At 38.4% G+C, this 11,940-nt stretch overlaps 1 protein-coding gene across 2 annotated transcripts in view; it reads right to left on the bottom strand.

The window, feature by feature from the left end:
• HAO2 (hydroxyacid oxidase 2) overlaps window positions 1-7,974 on the bottom strand; it is a 55,414-nt gene extending 47,440 nt beyond the window's left edge. For both annotated transcript variants that reach the window (XM_085324653.1, XM_085324652.1), the window contains exon 1: window positions 7,591-7,974. The gene's annotated coding sequence lies outside the window, so the exon portion shown is untranslated. The remainder of the gene's footprint in view (window positions 1-7,590) is intronic.
• Window positions 7,975-11,940: the final 3,966 nt, after the last annotated feature.

Genomic DNA, 11,940 nt, shown 5'->3' on the forward strand with positions numbered 1-11,940 from the left:
GAGGAGATTTGGTTTATTTTTTCCCTAATTGTTTTGTCTTTTGAGGGGAGAGCCAGGAATATGGGCATTTAGATGATGTCATGTGCTAGACAGCACTCCAGAGCCATATGGAGAACACAAAATGGAAGTTTTTTACCCAGACGCTGGTAAACCTGTGGAGACATCCTGTGTGACTGAAACCAGACAGAAATATCCCAGAGATGCAACAGGCATAATCCCCATCCTTCAAAAGGTTCAGATGGACCACTGGCACAAACTGGGTGATTGATCCATGAGCAGACTTTTTATCCTTCTGAACCAAATACAGAAGTGGAATTAAGGGTTTAACATTACAGCCATTCAGGGATCTTTCTTAGGTATCATGTGCTGATTCCAGCAAACACCAATCTTTCCATAGAAAATTTTGATTCTACCAGAAGAATCAATTTTCTATAGAGAAAAGCATGAAAAACTAGTTCACTTTAGATTAATCTGGGGGGGGAGTAAATAAATAAATTTCAATTTGACATAACATCTCAAATTTCAAAGCAGTTGAGACACAAACACTTATACAAATTGTTTTTACTCATGCCTAACAGGAACTCTATTTTAGCTCACTTTTCTTCTAAGGGCTGGCATCCAGTGAAAGATTATATTCTCTAAAAGAGTCACCAAAGCAGGCAATCAGATCATGTAATCCTCTTCACATACTTCTCAGCCCCATCCTAAAGTGTGTTCAGCTTCCAGTTTCCATTATTCCCTACTGATGCTTTTCCTCACTCTTCTAATTCCCAGCTTGCTCAGAGCCATTTGTTCTCATGCCAGGGATGTCACTCAGCTTACATTGCTCTCCCTTACCCCAGCCACTTGGCCCCAAAATAGATATAGAGAACATTAGTATCTTACTCCCAGTCTTCTCTTGCATGAGTTAAACTAGACAAATTGTCGTAGTCTCTATAAATAAGACAGGCATCCTATCCCCAATCACTCCAGCAGGTGTTCTCTGCACTTTTACTTCCAGTTTATCTTTCCTGAGTGCAAACTGCGTTCTCACTAAACTCTTATCCAATTATAGTAAATTCAACCTCTGTTAGAAATAYTTTGATACAACGTAGGATCACATTTCTTTTCCCCGTGGTGTTATCACACTGGCAACTCACAAACATTTTGCAACTTACTAAAAAAACCTCCAGTTCTCTTCTCCTTGTTCTGAAGCAAACAACATCGTCCTCCTCTTTCTGTACGTTAACWTTGAAGGCCATCTGCTTTTTCCTGTGTGAATCCTGACTCTTTCTGCATCAGTGATGTCCCCAACTCTGCTTCATCATCAAAAGATGTCAGCACTTTCTTACTTTTTGTACATTACTGGAACCATTGTAAGATCTATTTCAATACACCACTCATAGTGCTCTTTTTTCTGGGGAAGTTTGTCCTGGCAATCACAATACTGGGTATGTTATGGAAAGATGGTGCCCAGCCAGAGATCCTTGCTCTGAAGAAAGAACAAGAACTAGGACTACAGGTACATAATGCAATATAGAAACCTATTTTAATAATGAAATATGGTTCAAAATAATCTGAGGAAAACATACATAATTCAGAGATGTTGAAATGGTTTGTTTTAGGTGAAAATGTCAAAAAAAATAGAACTTTTGCTCTGCAGAAAAGTAGATTCCCCAAACTTTTCATACGCTAAGTTTTAGGTTATGTTAAAAAAATCCTAGATATTTGTTTCCACTCATTATTAAAATTCAAAGTGAAAGTCACTTTGGGATTAGCCACATGAGACTCAGAGAGAATCAACAGTGAGACTGTGTTCATATGCTTTTACTTTGACACAGGTGGCRGTTTGCGTAGTTATCATTTAATAAGCAAAAACAAAGGGGAACATGTACTCTAGGCCAGATTGCAAGGTTGCAATCATTCTGTTTGTGCTTGGACTTGTGTCCCTACTCTGTCAAAGTAGTCTAACTGTTAAACTTGCTGGAGCAAACCGAGAGAGGACAAACATCTGCACCTGTGGTTTAGACGAGGTTCAGGCTGACTGATCAAAATAGTCTTCTACACTCTTTGTGTGCAATTTCAGATGTAGCAGAATCCATGATATCAGTCTCCTGATTTGAAACCAAAGTTAATGTGCAAGGGTTTGAGTACCAAATCTGTGAGAGCCAGATTTGATGATCTGGTTCTGGTCCATAGATAGATGTGAAGTTATCCAAAACATTTCCCTCCTTTCCACCCATTTTTCTTGCTGAAGCATGTAAAACTCATGGAATTAAGCTATCTTCACATTTGTCTACATGGCAAATAGTGTGGCATTCCCCACTATTGTTAATCTGGTTACTTCGATCTGTAGGAATCAGCCATTGTTTCATCTTAAATTTATAATAATAAAATGAAAGCAAGGATATGAAACCACAGACTCATCGGAGAAAAATTCCATAAATATATTTTGTCACTTTAAAGAATTTCAGTGTTTTTAATCAAACATTTCCAAACTGACTTTGCACAAGAATCATATTGTTCAAAGTGCATCAGATAGACTTTTGCAAAACAAAGCAAAATGTCTTTCAAAGAGTAGATTGGCTTCCTTTATTTTAATTTCCTATGTTTTGCTTTTTTTTTTTTTTTTTTTTTTTGAGGAGGCTGTCAAAGTGACAATGCTGTATAAATTATAGACATGATCTATTACAAAGAACAATATTTATAACATGCCTTTAAAGGTATGTAATATTAAGAACATAAATGCAATTAAACTAAAGAGGAGAGGAAGTTCTGTATTCTGCAGAGCATGCTGTCTCATCCCTTAAACGATGCAGCATGATGGAAACCAATAAATGTCTCTGCAGAGGTGACTAGTTTCTCATATGATGTATTGACATGGGAGGGGTTGATCTCAAAGATGAAACTTTTTCAAAATCTATTTTTCAAATCCATTTGGGGAAAACAATGACATTTTCATTTGCTTTGTAAGAAAAGTATGTGTTATCCTCCCCATATGTTCTCAGAAGAGTGCTGGCGAAAGAGGGCATTTGGAAGTTATTTTCTAGTTTGTGCTAAATTATTTCACTTGTTTCAAAAATAAAAAGTCATTTTTATATGGATATGGGTATACTTTATATAGAGGTAGACAACTTTTCAGAAATAAGAATCCAAGATTACAGTGACATTAGGGATTTATTCAGGAGATCAGCTGCAACATAAGTCTGTTTTCCACAGCCAGTGTAGGGATGGGTAATTTCACATTCACAAGAGATACCAGTTTTATTTATGTGCTTTTTGTATGGCAACTTAAAAGCTTCTCTCTCAGTAGTTCCCATCTGCCATGTTTTGCTCTGTGTAGTTGTGTGTTTGTGACTGGTATGTGTCCAAAATCTGCCAAATATTCAAGACGTGACCATAGGATATCAGGTATCAGATGCATTTGCTCTTTTTAAAATGTTTTCAGTATAGAGTCCAGTATGGTGCCCCAAAAGTTCCTGTTGATAACACTACCCGCAGGATATTGTTGTCTTCTAAGCTCCAAACTTGTCTTAAAGTTCCAAACGCAGGGAAGATGGGCGGAGGAGCTGACATAACACAGCCACATAACCATAACTGCATTGCAGTGTCAGAAACACACACAGCATSAGAAACGGCCTGCTCTGAAGAGCAAGTGGGACTTGATCTAGGAGTCCCATCGTGCACCAAGAACCTGTGCAACAAGCAGCATTCTTGACAGATGAGRTATGCAGTGGGTTTGGGAAAGGAGAACCACGTCAGAGTCCACAGTCTCTCCACGATAAAGCCAACACTACCTGGATAATACACCATCACTCAAGATAAGACTAGCTATATTGGTTCTACCAGATTTTATACACTACAAACTATTTTTCAGAGATTCCAAAAATACTTAGGGACCAAACTCATTTACACTGAAAGTATTCATTTGACATATACATGCTTTCTGGGGACACGTTGGGTTTTTACTGGAAAAAAAACCCCGAATTCCCTGTGAAAATGTCCAAGTCGAATAAAATTCACATTTTCCAACCAACTTTAGCAAATAAACAGAAAGACAGAGGAAAGCTAAGAATCAGACATCCAGCCACAGCAATTTGAAAGCATTTTTATGCTATTATCTTGCACAAATCCACTTTGCAGAGAAACAGCTTTATAGATCATTCTCTTCTGTATTAGATAGCAAGGACCCTGAAGGAAGCTAGACTGATCTGGAAGACCAAACAGAAGGATCATGAAGATCCTGTATATTCCGGTCTGTTTAACAAAGGGGAGAGTACTGCTTATCACAAATTCAGTGATGAGAGATCAGCTTCTCCCACATGATAAAATCTGATCCTTCTTTCCATCAAGAAAGAATCAGATCTTATTTCCTCAAATCTGACCATATGCCACTCTACTGAAGTTCTTCACCAGGCTCAGGCAGCCACCAATTGCTACATTTGTATTTCTCCTGTACAGAATTACCAAAATCAGACAGACTGAAGCTGAAACAATAACTTTAGAAATGTAAGAATTTCTAAAGAGAATTTTGACAGGAGAGTTAAATTAAGGATTTTAGTGTCAAACAAGCCTCACATGATTTCCTCTCAGAAGTGGATAAAAGTAATTCAAAATAGAGAACTAACTGCAGCAGGTTAATTTTATGAAAATCTTCTTGTGGCTATTCACAATTGGAATTTGAATTTCAAATTGGAGTTTGATTTTGAATAGGATCTCACGAATTCTGTCCTTACTTCCCTCTCCAGTAAGGACTATGCCACATTTAGAATTGGGATCAGGATTTTTTTAAGGGTATGATTACTTATCTAAGCAAGAAATCTTGGGGGGGGGGAGGTGTTATTCTGACCATGTAGGCTTCAGGGACACAACAGTTTGCAAAGTGAAGACTGAGCCATGTAGCTACCCGATTGTACCCTCTTTTCAGACAGGTGGGTGTCAGGATAACATTTGATGCTCTTCCAGAATTCTGAGTACAAGCCAGCACCAACAAACTGTAGGCAGAGAAAGAAAAGCTGCATTTTACAGATCTGAGCTTATCCAGTCACGCTGTGGAGGTTTCAAGTAACTATGCAGCAGCAGATGCATCAGATGACTTGGTCTGTTGTCTTAGCCCTGCCTCATTAAGTCTGTATTAGGAAAGAGAAGGGTGTACACAATATTTTTAACCTTTCCATTTAAAAGCCTAGAACATAGAATGAAAAAAAAAATTGGACAAGTGTCAAGAGCTAAAAAATCCTGGCCCCAAAGGGCTTAAGCCCAGAAATGACACTCTAAAATTTTAGGCTTAGGTTTTTAGAGGAGTATGTGATCAACTTAGAGAAAAGGAGATTATTTTTGAGGTAAAGTAAGAATTCTCTCTTTTGATGTTTTTTTTTGGTTGAAGCTCAGTTTGGCTGGAAGCATTTTCTATCTGACTGCAAATAGAGCTAGCTATGTCACAACTCTGAGAACAGTCTCATGGACTCATTTTGTGACGACTCTAGTAAAATGTAAGTTCTTCTTTGACTTCACAGATACAAATGAAGCCAATATCTTGCACTAGATTTTTTTTTTCTTCCTTTTGTTCTTCAGGACAAATGAAGAGTTCCAAAGAATTAGCTGAACTAGAAGCATACATGCTAGAAAACTAGATGTAACACATGTGTGAAATAGTTACAGAACTGTAGATCAYTATATTCTGTAATACCGTTCAGAAATTTTCAAAACAAGAGTCAGGCAGAAATAATTTTAATAGAACATTTCATTTTCTCTGTTGCTCTCCTCTTGTTTAAAGAAATAGGGATATTTGCATAAAAGACTCATTTGGCCACTRCTGTTTTTTAAGTTTTACCTGTGCTGCCTGTTTAGTTCTCACAGGAAATCACAGATTTCTTCCGAGCAGTGAATTGTGATGTGATAGTCTTAGACTGGATTCATGACACACTGTCAAAGATCAAAACTAAGAGGCTATTTTCTTACAAGTACTCTAAGAGGTAAAAATAGGAGCCAGAGGGAGATGATAGAAGTTAGTCCAGGTTATGGGCTAAGTTCAGCAATCCTGCTAAACGTGCATCTGTTAGAGTTGCAGTAAGCACAGACCAAACAGRCCAGGGGCTAGTTGTGCCAAATAAGGAGGAAATAACAGACCACCCCACAAAGCTTATGCTACAAATGCCACCGACGTCACTGAAATGTCTGTCATTGTTCAGATAAAAAGGACTGTCTCTACCCACAGAAGAATTTTTCTCCTAAGAATCTTATAACCTGCCTAAGTTAGTAAGTTACTTAAGCATAAACCTTATGGCAGTTACCAGACTAATCCCTTTCATCTTACTGGGCTACTCATATACTCTAAGCCACACACTTATTCATGGTCCAAAATGGAGTCTAGAACATCACATTTTCACACTCACATCTGATCTCTTCTCCAGAACAGCGTAAGTGCCGTCTGCACAATGAAATCATTGCTCTGTAACTAGGCTGTGTTTGACTAACACATATGCAATCTTAAATAAAACATCATAAAAGATATTTCATAAAAGAACCTGGCTGTGGGAGCAGTTCTACACTTGGGTAAATCAGGTGCCACTGTCTATTTCACAGAACAAACATTCAAGTAAATCAAAGTTAAGATTGTAAATGTGTTTTAAAATGGAACTGAGCTCCAAAACTCATATGAAACTCTTCTCTAGTCTTGCAGCRGAGGGACAGCAAAACAAGAATAAGATCTTATTCCTTTTCTATGGCAGSTCTTCCTAGCACTGTACCTAATATTTTCCGTTAGGTCATTTTCAAGTGCTGAGTCTATTTAGAGATGGTTCGCAGATGACCTCCTTCTCCTAGCAATGCATGCTGGAGTTTGCTGTTTATTGTCTACAGGGCAGGCACAGTACCAGCAGCGGTAGCATGGGTTTCCCAACATATTCACCGTGTATATCAATGAAAAAAGGATTTTGCTCACACAGTATGAAATTACATTTGAGAGCTCATTGCTACAGAAAACTGACAAGGTTCAAAATCCRACAATAATTTTTTAAAAAAGACTGGATATTTACATGGCTCTCAAGAACATCTGCAGTTGTCACAGGGAATAGCAACAAACATTTTGTACTTGGGGACTTAAGCTGCTTTCTAACTCTTGGAGTTCTGAATGGCACTAAACAGCAAGGTCAAATTAACCAYTTCCCTTCTGTCACCCATCATATCGCAGGCTTCTTAAGTTGTCTTCTGAAGGGCTTTGTTCCAGATCATGTGTGAGTCTGGACACTGGACTGGATGGACAACAGTCTAACAAGTCCATCAATTCCCACTTTTCTATACCACAGATGGATGAAGAAAGGAGTTCAACTGATCAGTGTTTTTCCTTCTTTGCCYCTCTCCTCTGAGATTTGGTAACATTTGACACTTACCTTAGTACCCTTCATCCACAAAGCTCAAAGTACTCTACACCGTATATGTCACAACATTACCACCAGCTTAGAAATGAACATCAAGAGCTGAAGTGACTTTTGTTCAAAGTCACATAGCAGGTGAGCATAGGAATTAAGAACAAAACCCCAACCTGCTTCTAGACTCTCTTTCACCATAACTTCCTAACCACACTGGTATTTTCTAGTAAGTTGTACATACCAGGACTCTGCCCAATGTAGGTTGGCATCCAGACTGCTGCTTTCTTCTAATCAGACTCTGTCTTCTTGCATTGGGACTGTGGCAGGCTCTGCTTTGAAATGGCATGCTTGAAAATGGTTGACACCTGTAGTCCTCTGGCTCTCAGGAAAATTTGTTAACCTTGAAGAAAAGTCTTGGAGAGGAGGGACTTTCAAGTTTTACAAGATGGTGAAGTTCTCTTCAGTTTCTTTAGAAAGCATTAGCAAAGGTCAGATTAACAAGTCAACACTGAAACTAGATATGAGCAAGACTCCCAAAATTGATGCAGAAAAGAGAAGAGGTGGGTGGGGACTGGGTGTGGGGGAGAAGGGCCCACAACACAACATTGGCTCTGATCCTTTCCCCCTTGTTGGACCTGGGGCACACTTGATAAGGTGAAGGGAAATTGTAAAATTAGACCTGGCAACCTACACAGAGAGGCCCAGTGCAAGGCCCTTGGCCTGAGGCAAGCTGAGAAAGTTGAGGAATTGTGGGGGAAAGGGGACTTGGCAGGCTAACTTCCTGTGGCTGYATCCAAGGCTAATTAGTTTTCAGTGTTCAGTGTGTGTTTGAATGGAAACGAGCCAGCACTGAGAGGCACGGGGTGAGGAAATCAAAAACACATGGGCCGAGAAAGAAAGAAAAAAAAATGTCCTTTTTAGCTACATTTTCTTTTTCAGGAGGGGATCTCATCATTTTGTTTCATGAGCACTAAATCACCCCGGCTCCCCTGTCTATCACGTCTCACATCTGCTTCAGAACTCATTAAACATCAAAAGGCCTGCCCTATCAGTTCTGCTTAGTTAGAAGCCTGAGTTACTAGAATTCTAACCAGGGAAGATTTTGTATGTTTTTAATAATAGCTTAAGGAACTTCTTAGCACCCCATAAATTACTTAATGCAACAAACTCTTCCTGTGGACCAGCAAATGTTTTACAGAGAAGCTGAATGCTGCCTTAACATGGTTGTGGTCAGTCCGGAGTTACATAGCAACCTGCCTAAATGAACTTTTAATGCACACTTCAGTTTTGGAATTGTTTTCTCATGTATCCTCTCTGGTTGCCAGCCCACTCTTATTTTTATTGCCGCTCTAATTTTATATAACTACATTATAACTCATATTTCCGTAGCATTTCGATCCACAAGAATGCCAAAGCAATTTTAAAACAGCAATCATAGTGCTATAGCACCAATGAAATGTACCTACTTCTGTCATACCTTTCCCCCTAATTTAAGTACACGTGTACAGTGCCCTCCAATACTGCATATGCCAGACAAACAGTTCATGAAAATAATTTATGTACAGGAAACACAATGAACAGAGTAAAGGCTCCAGTGGGTGTTTGTTATTAAATGTACCACTAGAGCTCTTTAAAATTAACTTAGCGTAGACCAAGCGTGATTTTTGAGCGCTCGTTATTCAATCAAAAGTGAGTCAGTTTTCATCAGAACATTTACAGACTTTTGTCCTTAGTGAGGAAGATTTCTCTGCCTAATTTGAAGTTTCTGCCTGCAGCTGTTTTATCACTAGAACACTTCCGGTTCTTTTTAGTTCTTTTTATAGAATCAGACAGCATAAGCTTTATTTTTTTTATTTTTTTTTTTTTTTTGCGTTTTTCCACATGCTCTAGAATGGCTAAATCACTTTTGCTCACTCTTTTTAAAAAATTTGAACAGCGGTCAGACTTCAAAATTGGAGTCCCATAGGTGAAAATGTCAGATGACAATCAGCAAACCAAAGAGAGRTTTGGAATTGAAATTCTGCAATGCTAGCTTCAGTTATCACTCCCGTTAGAATAATATTTACAAAAGTTGACAGCTAGTTATAACTATTCTTCCTCCTATCTGCAGATCAAGGCATATCTACTCTTCAGACAAACTCAGGATCAGAAGCATCCTTGACTTCTCCAGGTTGTATTGCATCTTGGTAGAGTCTTAAAACTCAGAATCTCTTCCCTCTCAGTTCTGGGGGTCAGGGAGTAACATCTACAGTTTACAAAAATAGGAGACAAAGAACTAGAAAAAGAACTACAAAAGAATGGTAGTCAAAAACAGTAAAAACACCTTTTATATAAATGTTTCTTTTGAATTTCATCTACCAGGAACAACATTCTTGGCTAAAAGATATAAAAGAGTATCTCTTCCAAAATACTATAAAACAACAAAAAAATTCTCAAAGTTCAGAATGTTAGCATAAATAAAGGGAAAGAAAAAATAAACAGTATGACCCTCMAGCTCTGTTGAACTAAACTCTTCATGGAGCTTGAGCAGAGATATGTGTTAGCACAGCCATTATCAGGCCCTGTGCCTCCATAAATAAAAATAAGTCAAGGACAAGTCACTAACGCTTTCCTAACATTGTTCTTGCTTGTCCACAGGTATTGGCTATTGCTTATCAAGAGAGATTTCTCTTCCCAAATGGCATGTCCAGTTCCTTGCAATTAAGTGGAGGATAGTCCTGCAGAGTATTGGGGTCTTCTAAACCTGCAGCAGGTACAGGACTGCCTGTAAGGACACACACCTTACGTTCACTTCTCTTTTAGCCAATGGATTTGCAGTGTCTGTCTGACTAGATCAGATTTAAGGAGTTAGGCTAAATTTTTAGGTTATTCATGGCCTATGAATAACCTGAGTCAAAGAACACGGCCCCAACTCAGTGGAGACCCTGTTCAGTGTATTTGTACCTCTGGGAACTGTCCATAACCCTTCATCTTATCAAGCAATGTAATTAAGACATTAGCTTATATGAGCTAATGAAATGCAATTAATGAAATGCAATTAGCCACAGCATTATCATCCTTTATACTGTATGCTTAGGGAATGAAGCACCAAGTTAACAACCCTCCTTGTACAATGCAATGTTAATGCTCGCTGCCAAACATGATTTGGGGATGAAATTTAGGTCCTGAGAGCTCATATATGTTTGGGCACAGAGGCGTTCAATGACATCTGACTCCAAAATTATTTACTGCACAAAAACTTAAATGATAGAAAGGAGTCCAGTTTATTACTAGGTCTAAACAGAGACTGTGCACATCAGGAAACAATGACAACTTGAAGGTAATGGTGTTTAGACTGAATAACAACCCAGACAGCTCACTGTCTTTGGGAACCCTTGACAGACTATAAACATTCCAAAATCACTGACAGTCTATGAATAACACTAAAATCAAAGGTACCTGGAAGGTATCATTAGCAAGGTAAGTCTATCAAAGAGATGGGCCATGTAATCTGATCTGAAGACAACCAGGCTCTGGTTGCCCTTAGCTGATATTGTCTGATAAGGTGTTAAAAAGCTGAAATCTTCCTCCTGTAAATGTGTTTTTCCCTCTGCATTCAAGATCTGTATCCTGTACCTGTTCAAATTAAGCACCCCTATGGAGGAAAAGACAGGTTCTGAGTGAAAGAAGTTCTAAGGAGTGTGTGCTTTCTCACTCTTTGATTTCCCTCTTCATGTGGAACTCACATGGCTTTGGGATGATATTTACTCTTAACTTAGAGTCAAAGAACATATTTGTGTTCTGGTTTTCATTAAATACAWTGAGTTTAACAAAAGAGGCCATTTTTCATCAAAAATTGTTTTCAAGTGAAAAATATCTACCAGCTCTACTCCTGACTCTAAACAGTTCCTAGACTAAGAGCATATTACTGTGACTTTCATACAGTGTGACTCAAGAAATGAAAAAAATGTTTCCAAGAAGTTACCATAAATGTTTGAAAATGCTGAAGTGTATCACAGCGAACAGTCCAGCTGGTAGCCTGCATGCCATTTCAGACTGCCACAGCTGTCTCAGATGCATTTACCAACATCCATCTTCTTCCCTTTTCTGATGATCAGTTCTACATTCGCTTTTACGCAGCCTCCTACTCCTTCCCTTATTTTCTATCACTTTAAAATAATTGTCAATAGCATAATATAAGCTGAAGTCTCTTTATCCTTCTGCTTTCCCAGTCCTGCTGCATTTAAAAATGTCCTAGAACAAGGGCAAGCGGCCAGGCTTGAAGGAGGAAATTAATCAGAGTAACCTGAGAGACAATAAAGTCATAAATTGAAGGTACTTAATGCATTGAGACTAAAGCACCACATAGGGCATGAGTGCTTGCTCTATGTTAACGCTTTAAGGGGTGAAGTATGTCTTAGTTGGGTTCTAAAAACTTTCATAAGACATTCTTCATATGTGCTCAAATTCTTTGCGGCTTCATCAAAGCAAAATCTAGCCTCTGCTCAAACAGGCAATTTTCTTTTCTTTTCTTTTCTTTTCTTTTCTTTTCTTTTCTTTTCTTTTCTTTTCTTTTCTTTTCTTTTCTTTTCTTTTCTTTTCTTTTCTTTTC

This window comes from Rhea americana, unplaced genomic scaffold, assembly GCF_003343005.1.
Source record: "Rhea americana isolate MKP2758 unplaced genomic scaffold, rheAme1 scaffold_92, whole genome shotgun sequence".
In the NCBI taxonomy this organism is placed as follows: Eukaryota; Metazoa; Chordata; class Aves; order Rheiformes; family Rheidae; genus Rhea; species Rhea americana.